The following is a 23,034-nucleotide window of genomic DNA, read 5'->3' on the forward strand; positions in this document are numbered from 1 at the left end:
CAGAGTCAGCAAGGCTAAGCACAGGGCAACAGAGCACAAAGTTTAGAGCCAGGGAAATAGATTCAGTACAGATTCAGGTTTTTTCTTTTTTTATAAAATCATGACTAAACTTTACTAAACTCTTTTTTTTTTTTAATAAATTACCTAAACTTGAAATGGAGAAGGGGAGGAACATAACCCCATATTCTTAGGGAGGTTGGTTTGGAGGGAAAATCATGGCAGTGAAAGAAAATAATAGGAAAGAGTGAAGGAAGGAAAAAGGGAACTCTAAATGTCTTCCCCGTCAAAGCATAAAGAATATTCTTCAGATCTCTAGGAAGGAACGACAAGAACAGAAATTAGAACTAGAAACCAGGCTTTAAAGGCTGTAACAAACTAAATGTGCTAAGAAATAGGTCACAAGGGCTATATTCCTATATTGCTTAAAGATTAGCAAAAACAAAGCCAATGAAAATGTATACACAAAGATACAGCTCTATTTACTCATCCTGCCCCACCTTTTCCATTAGAGAAAAATGAAAATTCCCAATTAACTGAATACAATGTTTAGAAGGGCTTGACATTAGACACATTCAGTAGATAATCATGCATTCATATTCATTTTGCATATACGAGAGCATTTGAATAATGTGTAATACTTTTGAATTCAGTTCCATCATATAAAGGATCCAGTTATGAAGAAAACTGATTTTCTGAGAACTTGTGTTTAAACATGTACATCATTTAAAATAATAAGTATCAATACATAACTAATTAGCTTACAGGGAGAAAAGAGTGATATATTAAAGAGAGATATTAAAATTACATTCAGGCTTCCTTATTTGCCATTATCAGAATAACAAATCCTTTTTTTCCTTTTATAGGAAAGCTAGCTTTCAGTTGACAAGACCTGTCCCATAATTCCACACAATCTAAGTTCTGAAATCTGAGTTAAATTGCCCAGTCTTTGTGGAAAAATTGTCTTAATGGAATTATTCTCAGTATTTAGGGGACTTATATAACCTGATCTGCCTCTTGAGAAATGTGTATGCAGGTCAGGAAGCAACAGTTAGAACTGGACATGGAACAACAGACTGGTTCCAAATAGGAAAGGGATTACATCAAGGCTGTATATGTCACCCTGTTTATTTAACTTATATGCAGAGGACATCATGAGAAACGCTGGACTGGAAGAAACACAAGCTGGAATCAAGATTGCCGGGAGAAATATCAATAACCTCAGATATGCAGATGACACCACCCTTATGGCAGAAAGTGAAGAGGGACTCAAAAGCCTCTTGATGAAAGTGAAAGAGGAGAGTGAAAAAGTTGGCTTAAAGCTCAACAATCAGAAAACGAAGATCATGGCATCCGGTCCCAGAACTTCAAGGGAAATAGATGGGGAAACAGTGGAAATAGTGTCAGACTTTATTTTTCTGGGCTCCAAAATCACTGCAGATGGTGATTGCAGCCATGAAATGAAAAGACGCTTACTCCTTGGGAGGAAAGTTATGTCCAACCTAGATAGTATATTCAAAAGCAGAGACATTACTTTGCCCACAAGGTTCGTCTAGTCAAGGCTATGGTTTTTCCAGTAGTCATGCACGGATGTGAGAGTTGGACTGTGAAGAAGGCTGAGCGCTGAAGAATTGATGCTTTTGAACTGTGGTGTTGGAGAAGACTCTTGAGAGTCCCTTGGACTGCAAGGAGATCCAACCAGTCCATCCTAAAGGAGATCAGCCCTGGGATTTCTTTGGAAGGAATGATGCTAAAGCTGAAACTCCAGTACTTTGGCCACCTCATGTGAAGAGTTGACTCACTGGAAAAGACTCTGATGCTGGGCGGGATTGGGGGCAGGAGGAGAAGGGGACGACATAGGATGAGATGGCTGGATGGCATCGCTGACTCGATGGACGTGAGTCTGAATGAACGCTGGGAGTTGATGATGGACAGGGAGGCCTGGCGTGCTGCGATTCATGGGGTGGCAAAGAGTCGGACATGACTGAGCGACTGATCTGATCTGATATAATAATTACATTTGAATCAGTTTTAAAACTGAACAAAATGACTATTGAAAATTTGAAAGAAAAAACAAACAAATTTAAGCCAATTAGTTTGAGAATGACTATTTAACCAATATTGATCACATTCAGTGCAGTTCAGTTCAGTTGCTTACTCGTGTTCAACTCTGCAACCCCATGGACTGCAGCACACCAGGCCTCCCTGTCCAGTGTCAACTCCTGGAGTTTATTCAAACTCATGTCCATTGACTTGGTGATGCAATTCAACCATCTCATCGTCTGTCATCCCCTTCTCCTCCTGCCTTCAATCTTTCCCAGCTTGAGGGTCATTTCAAATGAGTCAATTCTTCACATCAGGTAGCAAAACTATTGGAGTTTCAGCTTGAGCATCAGTCCTTCCAATGAATATTCAGGACTGATTTCCTTTAGGATGGATTGGTTGGATCTCCTCGCAGTCCAAGTGACTCTCAAGAGTCTTCTCCAGCACCACAGTTCAAAAGCATCAAGTCTCACATCCATACATAACTACTGGAAAAACCATAGCTTTGAGTAGATGGACCTTTGTTGGCAAAGTAATGTCTCTGCTTTTTTATATGCTGTCTAGATTGGTCATGGCTTTCCATCCAAGGACCAAGTGTCTTTTAATTTCTGGCTGCAATCACCATCTGCCGTGATTTTGGAGCCCCCCAAAATAAAGTCGGTCACTATTTCCATTGTTTTCCCATGTATTTGCCATGAAGTGATGGGACCAGATGCCATCATCTTAGTTTTCTAAATGTTGAGATATAAGCCAACTTTTTCACTTTCCTCTTTCACTTTCATCAAGAGGCACTTTAGTTATTCTTTGCTTTCTGCCATAAGACTGGTGTCACTGTATGTCTGAGGTTATTGATATTTCTCTCGGCAATCTTAATTCCAGCTTGTGCTTCATCCAGCCCAGCATTTCTCATGATGTATTCTGCATATAAGTTAAATAAGCAGAGTGACAATATACAGCCTTAACCTAATCTTTTCCTGATTTGGAACCAGTCTGTTGTTCCAATTCCAGTTCTAACTGTTGCTTCTTGACCTGCATACAGATTTCTCAGGAGGCACATAAAGTGGTCTGGTATTCCCGTCTCTTTCAGATTTTTCCAAAGTTTATTGTGATCCACACAGTCAAAGGCTTTGGCATAGTCAATAAAGGAGAAGTAGATGCTTTTCTGGAACTCTCTTGCTTTTTCAATGACCTGACAAATGTTGGCAATTTGATCTCTGGTTCCTCTGCCTTTTGTAAATCAAGCTTGGACATCTGGAAGTTCATGGTTCATGTACTGTTGAGCCTGGCTTGGAGAATTTTGAGCATTACTTTACTAGCATGTGAGATGAGTGCAATTGTGCAGTAATTTGAGCATCCTTTGGCATTGCCTTTATTTGGGATTGGAAAGAAAACTTACCTTTTTCAGTCCTGTGGCCACTGCTGTGTTTTCCAAATTTGCTGGCATATTGAGTGCAGCACTTTCACAGCATCATTTTTTAGGATTTTAAATAGCTCAGCTGGAATTTCATCATATCCACTGGCTGTGTTCATAGTAATGCTTCCTAAGGCTCACTTGACTTTGCATTCCAGGATGTCTGCTTCTAAGTGAGTGATCATACCATCGTGATTATCTGGGTTGTGAACATATTTTTTATATAGTTCTTCTGTGTATTCTTGCCACCTCTTCTTAATATCTTCTGCTTCTCTTAGGTGCATACAATTTCTATCCTTTGTTGTGCCCATCTTTGCATGAAATGTTCCCTTGATATCTCTAGCTTTCTTGAAGAGATCTCTAGTCTTTCCCATCCTATTGTTTTCCTCCATTTGCATTGATCACTGAGGAAGGCTTTCTTATGTCTCCTTGCTATTCTTTGGAACTCTGCATTTAGATGCTTATATCTTTCCTTTTCTCCTTTGCCTTTTGCTTCTCTTCTTTCACAGCTATTTGTAAGGCCTCCTCAGACAACCATTTTTTCCTTTTTGCACTTCTTTTTCTTGGGGATGGTTTGATCCTTGCTTCTTGTACAATGTCACAAACCTCTGTCCACAGTTCATCAGGCACTCTATTATTCAGATCTAATCCCTTGAACTTTTTATCACTTCCACTGTATAATCATAAGGGATTTGATTTAGGTCATACCTAAATGGTCTAGTGGTTTTCCCCACTTTTCTTCACTTTAAGTCTGAATTTGGCAATAAGGATTTCATGATCTGAGCCACAGTCAGCTCCTGATCTTGTTTTTGCTGACTTTTTGGAGTTTCTCCCAGAGAAGGCAAAAGCAACCCACTCCAGTACACTTACCTGGTAAACCCCATGGATGGAGGAGCCTGGTGGGCTGCAGTCCATGGGGTCGCAAAAAGTCGGACACGACTGAGAGGCTTCACTTTCACTTTTCACTTTCCTGGATTGGAGAAGGAAATGGCAACCCTGTCCAGTGTTCTTCCCTGGAGCATCCCAGGGACGGAAGAGCCTGGTGGGCTGCCGTCTATGGGGTCGCACAGAGTCAGACACAACTGAAGCGACTTAGGAGCAGCAGCAGCATGGAGCTTCTCCATCTTTGCTGGCAAGGAATATTAGATCAGATCAGATCAGTCGTTCACTCGTGTCCGACTCTTTGCAACCCCATGAATCGCAGCACTCTAGGCCTCCCTGTCCCTCACCAACTCCCGGAGTTCACTCAGATTCACGTCCATCAACTCAGTGATGCCATCCAGCCATCTCATCCTCTGTCATCCCCTTCTCCTCCTGCCCCCAATCCCTCCCAGCATCAAAGTCTTTTCCAATGAGTTGACTCTTCGCATCAGGTGGCCAAAGTACTGGAGTTTCAGCTTTAGCATCATGCCTTCCAAAGAAATCCCAGGGCTGATCTCCTTTAGAATGGACTGGTTGGATCTCCTTGCAGTCCAAGGGACTCTCAAGAGTCTTCTCCAACACGACAGTTCAAAAGCATCAATTCTTCAGCGCTCAGCCTTCTTCACAGTCCAAATCCAACATCCATACATGGCCACAGGAAAAACCGTAGCCTTGACTAGACGAACTTTTGTGGGCAAAGTAATGTCTCTGCTTTTGAATATACTATCTAGGTTGGACATAACTTTCCTCCCAAGGAGTAAGCGTCTTTTAATTTCATGGCTGCAGTCACCATCTGCATTGATTTTGGAGCCCAGAAAAATAAAGTCTGACACTGTTTCCACTGTTTCCCCATCTATTTACCATGAAGTGATGGGACTGGATGTCATGATCTTCATTTTCTGAATGTTGAGCTTTAAGCCAACTTTTTCACTCTCCACTTTCACTTTCATCAAGAGGCTTTTGAGTTCCTCTTCACTTTCTGCCATAAGGGTTTTGTCATCTCCATATCTGAGGTTATTGGTATTTCTCCCGGCAATCTTGATTCCAGCTTGTGTTTCTTCCAGTCCAGCGTTTCTCATGATGTCCTCTGCATATAAGTTAAATAAACAGGGTGACAATTTACAGCCTTGACGAACTCCTTTTCCTATTTGGAACCAGTCTGTGTTCCATGTCCAGTTCTAACTGTTGCTTCCTGACCTGCATACAGATTTTTCAAGAGGCAGGTCAGGTGGTCTGGTATTCCCATCTCTTTCAGAATTTTCCACAGTTTATTGTGATCCACACAGTCAAAGGCTTTGGCATAGTCAATAAAGCAGAAATAGATGTTTTTCTGGAACTCTCTTGCTTTTTCTATGATCCAGCAGATGTTGGCAATTTGATCTCTGGTTCCTCTGCCTTTTCTAAAACCAGCTTGAATCAGTCTGATTTTGGTATTAACCATCCGGTGATGTCTATGTGTAGAGTCGTCTCTTGTGTTTTTGGAACAGGGTGTTTGCTATGACCAGTGCGTTCTCTTGGCAAAACTCTGTTAGCCTTTGCCCTGCTTCATTCTGTACTCCAAGGCCAAATTTGCCTGTTCCTCCAGGTATTTCTTGACTTCCTACTTTTTCATTCCAGTCCCCTATAATGAATAGGACATCTTTTTGGGGTGTTAATTTTAGAAGGTCTTGTAGGTCTTCATGAACCATTCTACTTCAGCTTCTTCAGCATTATGGTCGGGGCATAGACTTGGAGTACTGTGATACTGAATGATTTTCCTTGGAAATGAGCAGAGATCATTCTGTTGTTTTTCAGATTACATCCAAATACTGCATTTTGGGCTCTTTTGTTAAATGTGATGGCTACTCCATTTCTTCTAAGGGATTCTTGCCCACAGTAGTAGATATAATGATCATCTGAGTTAAATTCACCCAGTCCAGTCCATTTTAGTTTGCTGATTCCTAAATGTTGATGTTCACTTTTGCCATCTCCTGTTTGACCATTTTCAGTTTGCCTTGATTTATGGGCCTAACGTTCCAGGTTCCTATGAAATATTGCTCTTTACAGCATCAGAGCATGGCCCCATCTATCAGAACAAGACCCAGTTTCCCCCTCAGTCAGTCTCTCCCATCAGGATGCTCCATAGCCTTTTATCCTTCTTCATCAGAGGGCAGACAGACTGAAAACCACAATCACAGGAACCTAACCAATCTGATCACATGGACCCCAGCCTTGTCTAATTCAATGAAACTATGAGCCATGCTGTGTAGGGCCACCCAAGACAGACTGGTCATGGTGGAGAGTTATGACAAAATGTGGTACACTTAAGAAGGGAATGGCAAACCACTTCAGTATTCTAGCCTTGAGAACCCCATGAACAGTATGAAAAGTCAAAAAAAATAGAACACTGAAAGATGAACTCCCCAGCTCAATAGGTGCCCAATATGCTTCTGGAGATCAGTGGAGAAATAACTCCAGAAAGTATTGATTCCATTATCCTGAATAAATTACCAACAAAGACAATCATGTTAAAAATGCAGTTCTTCAGAAGGGGCTTATTTAATGTGTTCTAATCACTTTTAAGCTATAGATAAGAACTTAATCTCTGAAAACAGTAAAATTAGGATAGTTTACAGCTTAACAGTAGCTGACTTTTACTCTTTAACCACGCTACATACATGTAAAATTGTATTTTCCATTTGGTCTACTTCTTTTCATGTTGTAGATATATCCCCCCTTTACATAGAATAGGCTTCTTATCCTCCATCTATAGGAATCTCAAGGGAGCCTTACCCTAGCATATTATGAGAGAAACTGTCTATTCTTCCTTATTCGAATCTTACAGTGTCACCACTTCTATCTGATTCCAGAGTATGTGAACTAATCCCTTAGTGACAGGTGTCTCTGTCAATGTCAGACACTACATGAAACCCCAGATTTCCAGGTCATTATTTCTCTACATCTAATCAGTGTTTTTCAAATTTGACCAATCATAAGAATCACCTGTAGACTTGTTAAAACATAAATTTATGAGCTCAACTCTTGGAAATTCTGACTTAGTAGGTAATGCAGAGGTTGTCAGTCTGTAGATTACATTTTGAGACTGCTGAATCTGTGTTCTGTCTGTTCCCATTTTTCACTGTTCCTCAGCTTCTAGGTTGAGTCCTTTCCAATATGCTCTTTGACCCTTCAGTTCAGTTCAGTTCAGTCGCTCGTTTGTGTCTGACTCTTTGCGACCCCATGAATCACAGCACGCCAGGCCTCCCTGTCCATCACCAGCTCCTGGAGTTCAGCCAAACTCATGTGCACTGAGTCGGTAATGCCATCCAGCCATCTCATCCTCTGTCGTCCCCTTCTCCTCCTGCCCCCAATCCCTCCCAGCATCAGAGTCTTTTCCAATGAGTCAGCTTTTCACATAAGGTGGCCAAAGTATTGGATTTTCAGCCTCAGCATCAGTCCTTCTAATGAACACCCAGGACTGGTCTCCTTTAGGATGGACTGGTTGGATCTCCTTGCAGTCCAAGGGACTCTCAAGAGTCTTCTCCAATACCACAGTTCAAAAGCATCAATTCTTTGGCGCTCAGCTCTCTCCACAATCCAGCTCTCACATCCATATATGACCATTGGAAAGACCATAGCCTTGACTAGACGGACCTTTGTTGGCAAAGTAATATCTCTGCTTTTTAATATGCTACTTAGGTTGGTCATAACTTTCCTTCCAAGGGGTAAGTGTCTTTTAATTTCATGGCTGAAATCACCATCTGCAGTGATTTTGGAGCCCCAAAAAATCAAGTCTGATGCTGTTTCTGCTGTTTCTCCATCTATTTGCCATGAAGTGATGGGACCAGATGCCATGATCTTAGTTTTCTGAATGTTGAGCTTTAGGCCAACTTTTCCACTCTCCTCTTTCACTTTCATCAAGAGGCTTTTTGGTTCCTCTTCACTTTCTGCCATAAGGGTGGTGTCATCTGCATATCTGAGGTTATTGATATTTCTCCCAGCAATCTTGATTCCAGCTTGTGGCCCATCAAAAAATTCTTATAGCTTCATCTTCTATGAATGTTTCCTCTGCATGTTTAACAATCAAAAATACTTTTGTCACTGTTTTCAAAAAAGTGTGGGCTCTTTCAATATGTACTTTCAAATCTTTTTCTAATTATTTCAGTGAACCTTTCCTTAATTAAAGATTTTTGCATTTGTTTTTCATCCTTTCTTCTTCAGAGATGCTATTATATGCAGCAATCTTGCTACCTATAGCAATCAATTGCTATTATATGCTGCTGCTGCTGCTAAGTCGCTTCAGTCGTGTCTGACTCTGTGCAACCCCATAAAAGGCAGCCCACCAGGCTCCCCCGTCCCTGGGATCCTCCAGGCAAGAACACTGGAGTGGGTTGCCATTTCCTTCTCCAATGCATGAAAATGAAAACTGAAAGTGAAGTCGCTCAGTCGTGTCCGACTCTTAGCGACCCCATGAACTGCAGCCTACCAGGCTCCTCCGTCCATGAGATTTGCCAGGTAAGAGGACTGGAGTAGGGTGCCATCGCCTTCTCCGTATTATATGCTATTGTATGTTGAATCTTCACCTATTAGTCACGTTTTGTTTGTTTTCTCTTCAAAAGAAAAAAAGCAACTCTATTGAGATATAATTCACTTACCATACATTTCACCTATTTAAAATTTATAAACTAATTATTTTTAGCATATTTACAGATATTTGAAATAACTGCCATGGTCAGTTTAAGAGTACTTGAATCTCTTCAAAAAGAAACCCATGTCCTGCAGTTGTTACTTCCATGGGGTGTAGTTCAGGAGAGCTTTTCTAACCTCACAGAGCTTCCTCCTCTCTTGATTTCATAGAGTGTCTGAAGATACGGTAGTTTGTTCTCTGAGTTTTCTGATCCATTCCTATTTCTCAGCTTTATCTAGACTTTCTTTTCCTTTTGTATGTTATATCTTGTCAATTTTGTTCTATTGCCAGCAATTTCCTATTGGCTTAGGGATCTCTCTGAGAAGGGTTTCTAGTTAGATAGTTTCTGGAGTTGAAATAGGCTACATGACTCCAGCTCCATCAGACCTATCCATGGGCTTTTTGTACTTAACTATTTTTAGATTTTAAGTTGGGTAAAGTCACTCTCATTTTCAGTGACTGTTCCTTATTTGGTGTGTAATGCTTTCCAGTGAATACTTGTGTCTACTGGAGAGTTTCCTGTGAGATGTCCCATTGCTTTCTTCTGCTTCTTGCTACTCTTGTTTCTACTACACAGAAAATGAAAGTACAGTATACAGGGCTTATATTAGTGATGTTTGTTCCTACCTGCTTATCTTTGGAAATTTATCAATATATTTAATGGTTATCTTTGACAGTAACATTGTCCAAGGGTTTTTGGTTTGCTGCTAGTTTCTCTCTGGCTTTTGTTTTATTATTTGATATAAATTCTGTAATCCAGTTATTAATTGTTTGATGTGGGGGCAAGAGTCATACTTGAAAATAACAAGATAAAAGAGTTGAATACGTTCTAGAAGTATTTGTTGATGATCATAGCCAGAAAGTTAATAATTTACTAATAATATAAAAATTATACAATCAAGTTTTATAATAATTTTAATTAATTTTAGGCTTTGTCATGTTTTTCTTTTTTATGCTTATAATTAATCCAATAGCTCATCAGATTCCATCATATTACCAATTTGTTTCTGTTCTTTACAAAACTAAGTTAAATAAACTTGATTATGAGTTTGACAAAGCTAAGCTAAATAAACTTAATTATGAATTAATCTGTTTTGTTTGTTCTGCCTTTTATGTTGGCAATTTTTTTATTTATAGTTTAGGGAAAATAACTTTAGACTATTTTCCCTTCATTTTTGTTACATGAAACTACATTTTAATACCTTATCAAAATTTGTTTTAAATTTTGTTTTCAATACTTAATTGGGGAGGAAAAAATTTCCCTTCTTCTAGGTTATTTCAGTTCAGTTCAATTCAGTCGCTCAGTCATGTCTGACTCTTTGCGATCCCATGAACTGCAGCACACCAGGCCTCCCTGTCCATCACCAACTCCCAGAGTCCACCCAAACTCATGTCCTTTGAGTCAGTGATGCCATCCAACCATCTCATCCTCTGTCGTCCCCTTCTCCTCCTGCCTTCAATCTTTCCCAGCATCAAGGTCTTTTCAAATGAGTCAGCTCTTCACATCAGGTGGCCAAAGTATTGGAGTTTCAGCTTCAACATCAGTCCTTCCAATGAACACCCAGGACTGATCTCCCTTAGGATGGACTGGTTGGATCTCCTTGCAGTCCAAGGGACTCTTAAGCATCTTCTCCGACACCACAGTTCAAAAGCATCAATTCTTCTGGGCTCAGCTTTCTTTATAGTCCAACTCTCACATCCATACACGACCACTGGAAAAACCATAGCCTTGACTAGACGGACCTTCGTTGGCATAGTAATGTCTCTGCTTTTTAATATGCTGTCTAAGTTGGTCATAACTTTCCTTCCAAGGAGTAAGTATATTACTTGCAGCCCCCCAAAATAAAGTCAGCCACTGTTTCCACTGTGTCCCCATCTATTGCATGAAGTGCTGTGATGGGACCAGATGCCATGATCTTTGTTTTCTGAATGTTGAGCTTTAAACCAACTTTTTCACTCTCCTCTTTCACTTTCTTCAAGAGGCTCTTTTGTTCTTCTCCACTTTCTGCCATAAGTGTGGTGTCATCTCTATATCTGAGGTTATTGATATTTCTCCTTGCAATCTTGATTCCAGCTTGTGCTTCTTCCAGCCCAGCGTTTCTGATGATGTGCTCTGCATAGAAGTTAAATAAGCAGGGTGACATATACAGCCTTGATGTACTCCCTTTCCTATTTGGAACCAGTCTGTTGTTCCATGTCCAGTTCTAACTGTTGCTTCCTGACCTGCATACAAATTTCTCAGGAAGCAGGTCATGTGGTCTGGTATTCCCATCTCTTTCAGAATTTTCCAGTTTATTGTGGTTATTTGGCAGACTTAATAATTAAATTGACTCAAAAGAGAGTAAAAGAAAAAAAAAAACATTTAATTTCATATGTCCAGAAGCCCCACAAAGATATGAGATTCCAAGGTAGTCAGGCAATTGAATTTTATAAACCATCCTGAGTTAAGGAAAGGGATGAGGTCTTGAGGTTCAAAGGGAAAGAAGACAATTCACAGGAAGATGAGAAGAGTAAATGTTAGATAAATAATTTGTCTTGCTATACAGATAAGTCTTTTAGATATAGAAAGTTATTTCTGGTAATAGTTCTCTTCCTGATACATGTCTCCTTTCTGAATTCTTTTAAGCAGTTAAGGGGGGAGATAAAAAGCTTTTCCTGAGTCTGCTTGGTTTTGATTGCCTTTAGCTCAAAATAATGCAGAGGACAATGTGGCACATTTTGGGATGTGTATTTTGCTACTTTTAACTTCTAAAATTTAAGAGATTTAGATAGATTCCTAACTTCCCTAACATCTTTTATCTATTAAATAGTACTAAAATTCCATAGTTCTCAACATTCCTTCCCCAATGCCACATATGAAGAATAAAATACCCATGAAATACATGGTCCTTCTCTAGATGGTGTTTGAGATGTAAGTGAGAGTGATGTTATTTATTGGGATAACCTTGACCAGACTGTAATTCATAAAAAAGTGGATCATTCACAAACTGTGGTGCCTTAAATATTGTTTGTAACAAATTACCTGTAATACATCCCTATGACTGATTACAACACACCAATTTGTCACTGCTCTGTAGCGAAAAACCACTGAATGACAAAAAGTTGACCTTTTCAGTGGCTTTCTAAAGGGTTTGTGCAAACCTTACATTTTAAAGGAAGCTTCTTTGTGTTATAAAATGTCATCATAATTTGTCTTCACTGCCGTAGGTATTTTTATTTACTCAGGAGAATTACCTTGCCTTAGGAAGAAGATTTTTGTTCCTGGCATTCTTTAACTTCACTAGAGAGCAATCCCTTCTAGAAAACATTCTAAACTTTATAAACATAAACTTATTAACATACAGTTTTCCTTTGGTAACAGAACAGTCATTTATAGCTGTCAGAGTTTTGTGGCTCTGTTGTTAAGTAATGGTATATAAAATAAGTGCTCTTTTTCTGGTGCTACTATTCTCTGACTGCTCTTTAACTTAAAAAAAAAAAAAAAGAAAGAAATGTATTGAGATACACTTAAGACTTCAGTCTACTCATTTTTTAATCAATGAAAAATAATATTCTAATGTCTAAATAATATTTGTTTCAGAAGATACTTGAGATAGAACTTCTAGCCTATAATCACATTATGTTTATCATCAATTTTTATTGAGTGTTTGATTAAGGGCTAGAGCAGGCAGAAATAACACAACACATTACTCTTTGGAAAAATGAAAATTGTTTTGAATTATGAAATTAAGATTTATCTCCCAAATAGTTTGTACATTTTGAAAGCGAGTCATCAGAATTTGACCACCCTCACCCCATGACCAATGGTTCGCAGTTGCAAGCCACACAGAAATGGCTTTGGCTGTGTTTACTAGAAAATTAATTTATCAAAATAATATGTTGTAGCTCAAAGAAAATTCTAAAAGACTAAGCAGCCTGGGTGTACCTAAAATTAAACTGCAGATCTAGTATAGTGAGGGTGCAGTTCTTTAGTAGCAACACACACCCTAACTTGATAACACTTCCACTGTCTACACTGGACCCTGAATGTTGTGACAGCAAAACTCCAAGTCCTTCTTTGGGAAATTTGTTGCTGTTTTTACCACTGTGGGTGGCATTTAGGAAGCACTAAGTCATTGTTCCTAATTCACAGTCCAGGATAGACTTTTAGATTTTACTGGAAGATCTAGGTCTTATGTTCACACTAACACTACAGAGAAGACTGGGAAAAGTGACTATTCAGAATTTTCAGTTTCTATCATAAGCTTTACCTCTCATGTAGACTTACAAAGTCCCCCAAACATAGATAAGGAAATGGCAACCCACTCCAGGATTTTTGCCTGGAAAATCCCATGGACAGGGGATACTAGCAGCCTACAGTCCATGTGGTCACAAAGAGTTGGACTGGACTTAGCGACTAAACAACAACACAAAAATATAGAGAGGAGGTTTAGATACAGATGAGTGAATTAAAGGAAAAGTATCCCATACAAAGTTTCTCATTTTTTCTGCCAGATGACTTTTTTTAAAAACAACTCTTTATTTTTCTTTTGTGTTTTACTGGTGTGTATCCTGCAAACACTGATGAAACTGAACAAAAGCTACTACTCCCTGGTCACCATTTAAAATCTAAAAATGTCCAAGTAATTTCCTTCAGTATTTCAAGCTACTTCTATGTACGTCCTGTGTGTCCAAAGAAAACACTGTAATCATTTTCAGAATGCGAATTCCTTAGTCTCTCTTTTGATTCTTTTTAAGAGATATAGAAAGCCCGTCCCAGTGATGGTTGTCTATTCATGAAATAAGTACTTTGATTGTGAACGATTAATCGTCAATCAATGTGCCTTTAAAAACTGTGAAGAAAATGCACTAACCTTTTCAAGTTTCTATCCAGAGCTTGGCCTGGGGGCTCAAGTGATTTAGTAACTTATTTGATTTTCTTTTCCTAAAGTTTAAAAACACAAAGTTTCTTTGATTTAGCCTTTTATATTCTCTGTGTTGCTTCCTGGACTCTGATATCTGACAAAATGTCAAATAACTTAGGGAGAAGTTTTATTAAACGTTGCCTTTATGTCCTGCCACCTGGAGGTGATTCTGATTCTGATTTAAATCCAGACTGCTGCCAGGATTTGGAAAAGTTCCTGTTTGGCCTTGGGTCATACTCAAGCTGTGTATACTCAAAAGCCTCTGAAAGTTTTGAAAATAGAATAGAGGATTCAGTCAGAGATAAAGGCCCTCTGTATGGTTCATTATTGCCTGAAAGAATCTACTGCCACCATCATAGTTTATTAGCAACATTTTCTGTCTTAGGGATACATACCTAACAGAAATGTGTATATTTATTCACAAAGTGCATGCATTATAATGTTCTTAGAAATTCTATTTATAAGAATCAGAACTGGAAAGAACCCAGATGTTCATCAACAGTACAATAGATGAATTATGTTGTAATTAGTAAAATGAACACTAAAACAGCAATGAGAATGAACTATTGATACAGTAGCAACATTTGAAAAACACACAAAAAAATGATTTGAGCCAAAGAAGCAAGACGAAAAGATATATATATGCTAAAGGATTCTACTTTTTCTCTAAGTATCAAAATAGGCAAAAATCAAACTCTGCTCATAGAAGTAATGACATTGGCTTCCTCTGGGTGAAAGATAGTGACTTCAAGGTAATACTTGGGGGTTTTCAGGTACCAGTCACATATTTCTTCATGTGAGGGCTATTTTCATGGGGATGTTCACTTTGTGCAAAGCTCTTGAGTTTGATTCCTGGGTCGGGAAGATCTGCTGGAGAAGAGATAGGCTACCCACTCCAGTATTCTTGGGCTTCCCTGGTGACTCAGCTGGTAAAGAATCCACCTGCAATGTGGGAGGCCTGGGTTCAATCCCTGGGTTGGGAAGATACCCTGGAGAAGGGAACGGCTACCCATTCCAGTATTCTGGTCTGGAGAATTCCTATGTCTCAAAGAGTTGGACACTACTGAGCAACTTTCACTTTCACTTGAGTTGCAAACATAACTTTGTACTTTTTTTAGGTGTATGTTATGCTTCAGTAAAAGTTAAATATCAATTTCATTAATCTTTAAATAATTCATATAAGTTTGAATATTGCTTTTACTCCTTTTTTTTTACTGAAAGTGATTTACAATATTATGTTAGTTTCAGATGTACAGCATAGTGATTCAGTGTTTTTGCAGACCAAATTCATTATAGGTTGTCACAAATATGCTTTCACACTTAAAGCTGTGGTATTATTCTCTAGATCAGAGGTACTTTGAGATTAAATATATATATATATACATATTTGTTTTTAATTTATTTATTTACTTGGCTGACCCAGGTCTTAGCTGTGGCACTCAGGATCTTCCATCTTAGTTGTGGCATGCAGGATTTTTCAGTTGCAGCATGTGGGATCTATTTCCCTGACCCGGGATTGAGCCCAGAACCCCTACATTGGTTGCTCAGAGTCTTAGCCACTGGACCACCAGAGAAGTTCCAAGATTCTTTTTTTTTTTTTTTTTAATATTGATTCTGACTGTCCTGAACATTATTACCATGCTCTATGTATAGGCAATCCACGCAACTCTATTACTGGATAGTTATTTAGTAATAAAATGTAAGTTAATCATTTGAGAGTGGTATCATTTTAAAGTAAAAAAAAAATGAAACATTTTTATTTGATTCTCATAGAAAACTGAAAGACACACTGCTTGAGAAATATTCAGTGTTATAAAAGCACAGAAAGTAGTGTTCCTCTACTGCACCTGATTCAATTCAAATTTCTATACTTAATCATATAAATGCCTAATAGTATCACCAGCCTATGTAAGTGCTAATTGCCTGTATTTTATTTTAATATGAAGAGGACACTACTGAATGACTGAGCATGGGCTTAATACCAAACTTCTAATTTGTGTTCTTAAAACATCCAGCACTTTCCAAATGTATTCCTGTCATACCTCATTGCATTTTCTTGATTAACTGATCGTCTTTCCAGCTAAAAGGTAAGCTCCATCAGCGTCTATACAATGTCTATCTTATTTACTATTTCATCTTTAATCTTGCACATTAAATAACACATATTAGATATTTAATATTTGGAGATGACTAAATAAAATAATCCAACTAAAAGTATTCAAACAGGAACATTTTCCTGGCTTTTCTTGAAAAATTTGTACAGTCTTCTAAATTCCAAATCCTGATTATAAGCATTTGACAAAGTGGGGAAATAAAAAGTACATATATAAATGTGTATACATTATACTATTACATATAATTTATTAAATTCTCCTGTGAGAATTAAAGCATAACTCTAAACATGAAGACTACTGATTTGAAGGAACCTGTAAATAATGAGACAGCAGCAAGAGGAGGAAACACTGGTACACATTTAAAATTAAGGTCAACATTTTTGAGAAGCTGTGTATTTTTGCTGTCAGTTGTGATTTTCAATATTCTGAGTAAATCCAGGATATTGAGAAAAAATCCACAGTTTACCTTAGAAATGTAAGTTTGAAATGTCTATTAGACAAATATTAGTTTTTAGCTGGTGAACCATGATTTCAAATCATTGATTTCCTTCAAACATTACATACATCTTAGCATTTATCTTTGTTCTGTTGAAAAATCTGATAGTGAAAATGATTTACAATTACAGTTGGTTTTGGTAAGAATCTTTTGGCCCACAAATTGCATTTGGAAACCTTATAAAATCACTGTTGAGTTGCTTTTTTAAAATTTATATTTGGAATAATTTAGCAACTATGAAATACTAGAGTACCACATAATTTCCTTTTAAAAATTAGACCCAGATATTTAGAATAACATCATACTTGCAGAATTCAGAAATGACTAATTATGTGGTGGAAAGAAAGTAAATAATAATTTTAAAATAAATATATTTAAAGAAAATTTTTTCTATTTTAAAAGCTTTTCTTCATTTTCCTCTTCTCTCCAACTCCTCTAATATCCCCTTCCTTCCCCCCTCTTTCCTTCTTTCCTTCCATACTTTTCCTTTAGTTATAATTTAATTGAGTATTATTATATTCCAGGCACTAAACTAGGCATTTAAAAAGATGCAAGTGTAAGTAAGTCACAGATGCATTTGAAAACTTATTATAGGATATAAAACATTGTCCTAACTATATATATAAAACACAATTTTTAAGATGTTTAATGGAAAGGGAAAGGTACAGATAAACTTTTAAAAATTGATTATTTTCTGTTGTCCTATATTCCATCTTATCTAAATAAATTTTATGTGCAAAAATACTTGTCAGTTTTGTGCTTTAGAGTGCCAGGTTCCTAATGGTTATCCAGGATTTATTATCAAGTGAACTCATAATTACTAGGGAAAAAGTTAAAATATAAAGTTTCTACACATTCTCTGTGACTATAAACATTCAAGATTAGAGGAGAAATAAAGTGCAAGGGCAACTGAGATCTTTTTATCTATACAATATTAAATACATATCATGCTTACATGAGTCTTAGAAGTGTTCTGTAGAACAATTCAACCTTATTTTCAAATAACCCTTGGAAGGTAGTATCCCATGAGGTCCTTGAAATTCCTACTAATAATATTGTCTGAAGGTCACATGAAACTGCTATGTTTAACTCTCCATTTTATTCCCATCAACTTACCGAATTGCTAGATTCAGAGTTTGAATGTAGCTGTCTGACCCTGAGAAAGCAGGGTAAACGAAATACAGAGATATGTCATTGGTTTGAATAAAACATATCTGTCCGTAGAAGGCCCATTTATCTCCATTACACAGAAAGGTCTCCTGGGCTGAAGTAAGAGCTATAAACGCATGGACTTGGGTGCTGTTTTTTACTCAGTTGCTGGCAAGGTAGACCAGAATTTTGTAGATAAGGAACTTAACTTACTGAAAAAATTTCATGAAGAATTTGTAATGGCTTCCTATGGTGGCAAAATTATGATATAAAAATGATATACTGATATTTAGAAATTTAGAAATGAAATATTAGCATCTACATCTTTGTTGGAAGCCCCACTGATAACCCTAACATTGAGAATATAACACTCTCCAGCCTTGACTCCAGGAAAGGATGAATCTCTGGATGATCAATTTGAGAATATGGATTCCAGAGACATCAAGCAACATATAAGTATGCCTTGTTATCTTAAAAAGAGATAATAGAACTGTGGAGCATAGTAAAATGCCTACAAACATATGAGTAGGCATCTGCTGATAGATGTGAGATTTACTAAGGAAACAGTATAGAAATAAAGAGTAAAAATGTGAACCCTTCTGGATGTCAGATCAATTGTGGTCTCTTGTTAATGAATAGTCCTTTGAGACTTAAGTTCAGTTTTAATTTCTTTGATGTCTCAAGGACTTAACCTTCGGGTCATAAATAAATCCTGGGCCCTCCTGCCTCATCACACACGTCTATTCTTATTTAAGCTTTGGCCAAGATTTCTTCAATATTGCACAAGCCCGTCTTTAATTTGCTGGGTTTTACTTAACCTAGCAGTCTGCTTTCAGTGTATTTCAGTCTATTTCCAACACAACCGCACTCCTTTCTATGAGAGCTGACACAAGCTCCATTAGGAAACAAACCCATTCAAAATTTTCATCACTTTTTCCACTCTGATTGTTTTCAATGTTGCTTCTCTTGAAGCTATGTGGTACAATTTTTAAAGAGGGATGGTACGGGGAGGGAGGAGTGAGGGGGGTTCGGGATGGGGAACACGTGTATACCTGTGGTGGATTCATGTTGATGTATGGCAAAACCAATACAATATTGTAAAGTAATTAACCTCCAATTAAAATAAATAAATTTATATTTAAAAAAAAGAATCATATTTGGGGTTAGAAGCACTATGGTAAAAATTCTAAAACACCCTCATGCTGCTATGAGAATAATAAAAAAAATTTAATTTGAGTAAAATTTTATTGAGACATAGGATCCATGAAGGGGTTTTCTGATAAACTTGTTCTTCAATTTGACTCCAATTTTTTTTCCAAATGTTGTCTTGTGTTTCCTCAAAAGACAATAAATATTTTTGAAATGTACATCTGTGTTTGTTGAAATAGAAAATGCTTACATTTATGAGCTAATAGGACAAGCAATGCTCATCAGATTGTGTTTTTTTCTCGTTTTACTGTGTTCAGTGCTCCTTAATGTCTCTCATATCCTTTAGAGTAGTAATACAAAACTGAGTTCTAGCCAGTGAAAGATATATAAAATGATACAGACTACTTCAAAGCTCATAAAAATCCTATGTGTAAAATTCTATTCCATTTTCCCATTGCATGGCAGGTATGGAGACAACATTGAAAATCATAGTGACCAAAATTAAAATGCCAGGGTTCCTAAATGATTCTATGGAACACTGTAGCTCTTCCCTACCTAACTGACTCTTTTTGGAAGATGCTGTTCCAAAAGGAGCCACATATGACCCAATAGATATGACTGAACAACAGAACACCTCTACTATAGTCTTTCATCTGGAACCAAAGATGGAATTTGGGATCATCTCCTTCAGAGAGAATTTTCTATGTGTGAAAATAAAAAGGCAAAAGAAAGATGTGATCATAAGGCAAACCATCGGTGACATAGGTTCCTGAGTTTTGGGGGGCTACTTGATAAAACAGCATACAGATAATACTAAAACTAAAATCTTAAAGTAGCGTGCTACTATAAAGAACCCTCAAACCATATGGTAATGGCATAATTGTCTAAGGGAGCAAAACACAGAGGGAAAATACAGTGTGGGCTGTGCTTAGTTGTTCCGTTGTGTCCAACTCTTTGCAACTCCATGGACTGTAGCCCATCAGGCTCCTCTGTCCATGGGGATTCTCCAGGCAAGAATATTAGAGTGGGTTGCCATGCCTTCCTCCAGGGGATCTTCCCAACCCAGGGATCAAACTCAGGTCTTCCACATTGCAGGAGGATTCTTTACCGACTGAGCCACCAGGGAAGTCCAGGTGAGCAAAACACAGAGAGGAAATACAGTGATATATATGTTAATGACATATCAGAATCCTTGATAAAAATGTTGCCTCTATTAATTTATGACTGATTGAAATCATAATGGATTAATCTTAGTTCAGGCATACAAAATAGAGCTGTGGAAATTTTACACACAGAAATTTTATAAAATAAAATATGAACTGAGGATCTAGTCTCAGATGCATCCCTGCACCATTGATAACTTGAACTTTCTGTGAACTTTATGCTGGTAAAGAATCTATGGGCAAAACTAATACAATTATGTAAAGTTTAAAAATAAAATAAAATTAAAAAAAAAAAAAAAAGAATCTACCTGCAATGCAGGAATTCTCAGTTCAATTCCTGGGTCAGGAAGTTCCCCTGGAGAAGGGATAAGCTATTTATTCCAGTATTCTTGGGCTTCCCTGGTTGCTCAGATGGTAACAAATCCACGTGCAATGCAATACCTAGGATCAATCCCTGGGTTGGAAAGATCCCCTGGAAAAGGGAAAGAGCAACCAACTCCAGTATTCTATACCATAGAATCCCCATGGACAGAGGAGCCTGGCAGGCTAGAGTCCATGGTGTCGAAAAGAGTTGAACATGACTAAGCACACACTTAATCCATGTCTCAAGGTTGTTTTAACTATGCAACCATTTTGGACCCCAACCAATCTTTGTTTAAGAAGCACTTTCTTGCCAGTTCATGTACTGTGTGACCTTTCAGTGTTTGCCTTTAAGAAAGTGAAAGTGAAAGTTGCTCAGTCCTGTCCCACTCTTTGTGACCCCATGGACTATACAGTCCCTGGACTTCTTCAGGCCAGAATACTGGAGTGAGTGGCCATGCCCTTCTCTAGGGGATCTTCCTAACCCAGGGATCAAACCCAAGTCTACCACATTACAGGCAGATTCATTACTAGCTGAGCCAACAGGGAAGCCCTTGTCTTTATGACCCTCCTCCAATTTTGTAGTTTGGAGAAACACAATTCAAGTGCTTCTTGAATCTGTGTCTCCCAAGCAGCAACCCTAACAAACTTAAAATAAATGCCTCTTTATTTCAATCAAGTTTCAGTTTCTGAAAATTTGGTTAACGTAATGTTAAAAACAATCTATACACCTATTGAGCTAGCATCACTAAAGAAATTGACTGGGAAAAAAGAGTTAGTGACTATTGATACTGGCTTTTTAGCAGTTTTTCAACAAGTGATGACTACAGAAGAGAATTACGAATTGAATGGTTTGAAAGCAAAAATAAAGGAAACTGTCTTCTAAATATTATATAGGAGGCAATAGAGTGGGGAATTTTTCACCACTAAAGATTCATAAAGACCCAGACTTGGGTCAAAGATTACATGAAAGGTAGCTTTCTCTTGTTCACACCTTATAACATCAGTGTTATTTCCAGCCAAATGAGAGAGAAGCATAGAGGCAAAGAAGCAAATATAAAGAAAATTTAATTCTTGTGTCTAAAAAGAACTTCACATGTTTTTCTGGTAAATGGAATTTTAAACCAAATAACTTATAAGTCTCAGAAGTACCAGACAAGGTTCACTCAATCCTAGTTTCAGTTATCTCCTAAGGATATCTTATTCCTAACCTGTCACTGAATTTTCAGTGTGGGGTTTCAGGGAGAGCAGATAACCAGCATTATAGATGATGGAATAACACATCTAAAATTTCTGGTTTTTTAGCTGAATGCAAAGGTGAAGTAAAATGTGAAGATTTTTTCTTTGGGTAAGGGAAAGACAGTATTCTATGTGTGGATAGAAAAGAGCAAAAATATATTTGATGATAGAATGTGGCAGAGAAATCTAGTGCTTGCGTGTTTTCCCTCTCTTTTCTAGCCATATAAACAAAGGGCGCTTGTCTTTCAGTTAAATTGGAAACATGTTTCTGAGCTTTGGTGAATGTAATGTGGGTAGACATGTGGTATGCTGCTTCTGGGCCTGACACGTGAAAATCCGTCAGATATTACCCACCGTCTATCCCTCCATTCTGTATATCCAGGGTTGGAGTTGAGGATGGTGGCACCACAGGGTGGAATAAACTGTGAAATCTGAATAACTGCTTAGCAAAATCCCTTTTCCTTCCTATTCCTCATTATCCAACCTAGACAGGAATGTAACACAAAAAGCAAATAATCTTCGTTTACTTGAGTTAAGCCATTGATATTTGGAGTTTGTCTTTTACATGGTTAGAATACTCTATTAAATACACAGATCTTGACACACATATACATAAGAAATTGAGACTTTCTGAAACATATAAGACACATATTTATAGTATACATTATATAAAAACTGATTTCAAGTAGTGAATTATAAAGCCCATCTTGTCATCTGAAAAAAGAAAAGTGACCAAACCTGTAGGAGAGAAATCTACTGGGAATGAATGGTGCGCAATGATTTAGAAGGAAACTTAAAATATCCTACTCTCCCTTTCCTGAAGACAATTTAAAAATGGACAGAAAAAAATGCAGAAAAACTCTAGGCTGAGCTTTGAAACTTGTAGAACGGTGTGGTGTATATACCTCAGAGTGCGCAATACAAAGAAGTTCTTTTTAATAAGGGAAAAAAGGAGGGCAGAGATAGGGTATATCATGTAGTACAAATATATAATATAGCAATTGTGGAAATTAGGATGTCCTTAAAATGCTAGTGACTGAGAGTTCTAGGCGGAGAAGGCAATGGCACCCCACTCCTGTACTCTTGCCTGGAAAATCCCATGGACAGAGGAGCCTGGTGGGCTGCAGTCCATGGGGTTGCTAAAAGTTGGACACGACTAAGTGACTTCACTTTCACTTTTCACTTTTCACTTTCATGCATTGGAGAAGGAAATGGCAACCCACTCCAGTGTTCTTGCCTTGAGAATCCCAGGGATGGGGGAGCCTGGTGGGCTGCCATTTCTGGGGTCGCACAGAGTCGGACATGACTGCAGCACCCTTTATGTTTATGAGAGTTCTAGGTACCCAAGAGACATTGGTACAACAGGCCAGGAAGTTAGTGTAGTAAGTCTTAGAGAAATGTTGGAGGATCAAATTGCCAACA

The sequence above is a fragment of the Bos mutus genome, chromosome 1, assembly GCF_027580195.1.
Source record: "Bos mutus isolate GX-2022 chromosome 1, NWIPB_WYAK_1.1, whole genome shotgun sequence".
Taxonomy (NCBI): Eukaryota; Metazoa; Chordata; class Mammalia; order Artiodactyla; family Bovidae; genus Bos; species Bos mutus.